We start from the raw sequence: 1,826 nt of genomic DNA, 5'->3' as shown, positions 1-1,826 counted from the left end.
CTACTCAGGTCCCTTCTGACCCTAGAAACTATGAAACATGAAATAATTTGTGGATTTTTTTTTTAATCATATAAATCATACATGTGTGGGGTAATGAGAGGGCCATGATAAATGGCAAATACACATTTTATGTGAGGGGGAGAGAAAGAGCTGCAGATATATGGTGGTTGTCATCTGGTTCCCTTGGAGGAGCTGTCCAACCTTTATTATTGCCCCATATTGTAGTTTCTGGGTCCTTTCTAGGGGATGTAGAGGACTGAGACTCAATGATCACTCTACACATGTAATAAATAGTAGCTGTTGCTGGAGCAGATCAAGGAAAGGTGCATTGGTTCTGCAGGGAATCTACAAGTCAGACTCATTCTTTAACAACGTTTGAAAATTTCTTGCAAGATGAAAACATCTGACAGGTTTGAATGACAAACTGGAGAACTAAAACAAATCCCAATTCAGACCAATGAATAATGAAAATAGCATCTTAGCATTTTGATGAGAAGCGTAATAACATCAATATGTTGGTAGGTGGAAGAAGAGAAAAAAAATGGGGTGTCTACAAACCACCTATGAAGCATGCAGAGGCTTCCTCAGCCTGATGAAGGGTTTTTAAACCTGAAAGCTTGCTATTTTTTCCCCAAACTATTTGAGTTGGTCTAATAAAAGATATCAGATTCACCCAAAGAACCTTGTCTGCCCATGTCCCTAGACCAACACGGCTACAACCTACACCCCTATGAAGCATGAGGCACTTATACTTTTTATAGATTCATCGATTGTAAAATTTATTTGCTTGTAGGAATACTTTTTTGACATCACCTTGTAGATAATGTGTATTTTTGTTAAAGGCATTTGGTACATACTTGCAGGCTTGTCTCTTAGTCCACATGGGTTTAATTTTAGATCAGTCACCACATTGTTTTTGGTTTAGCTCCATTCAATCTAATAGAGTTACAGTCAATAAAGGGGGACCACAATCTCCTAGGCCAGGTGTGGCTAACCTGAGCCATGTGTGCCAAAAGTGACACAGACAGTCTGTGTGTGTGACAAATGGCAGGTCAGGGAGGGGCAGGTCGCACAATGGCAGATAGAGCAGGGCGCAGAAAGCAGAACATTTGGGATTACAGGGCAGGAAGCAGAAAACTGAGCAGCATATTAGGTAAGGAAAAGGGGAAAGTGTTCAGGGCTAATTTGTGGCATGCGCACCAAAAAGGTTGGTTCCCATTGCTCTAAAGTTCCTAAAACATGGAAAAAAAAAAGAGTCAGAAGATCAGTCAGAGTGCAAATCAATAATTAGCACTTGCCTCTTTTGAAGTTAATTAAACATTAGTCCTACTATTTTAGCAAAATGGTAACAATTATTGTTTATTAGTATTTGAATATTAAAGAATGAAAAATAAAAATACTAAAAGGAAAAGAAAGTCAACAGTAGCTTCATTTATAAGCTCTTTTATATGTCTCAGGTGAAAGCTTTTAATAGAGATTAAGCCTTTGAGAATGGTTCTGCTTTCAGAAAGTAGCAAGGTACCTTACTTCCCAAATTAGCAGTAAAGACTTATTTACTCTATTATAGACAACCCAATTAATTGGTAGATAGACAAAAGAGCTCCATTTAAGAGTTGGTGAATCTAGTAAGATTTATCTTGGATAACTGAAATAGTTTATAAATGAGTAAATATAAGACAACTTAATTAAGTCCTATACAAATAAAAGAAAAGAAAAGGAACAAGCAAGTTTGTTTTTGAAAATAAGTCCTCAAGGATCTGTTTTGAGATATCAGATCAGCAAACTGGAAGCTTATAAATCTCCAGTAAATCTCATTACTCCTCTAT

Source organism: Gavialis gangeticus, unplaced genomic scaffold, assembly GCF_001723915.1.
Source record: "Gavialis gangeticus isolate Ggan-Ray unplaced genomic scaffold, GavGan_comp1, whole genome shotgun sequence".
NCBI classification, from domain to species: Eukaryota; Metazoa; Chordata; order Crocodylia; family Gavialidae; genus Gavialis; species Gavialis gangeticus.
This window is presented reverse-complemented; position numbering follows the sequence as displayed.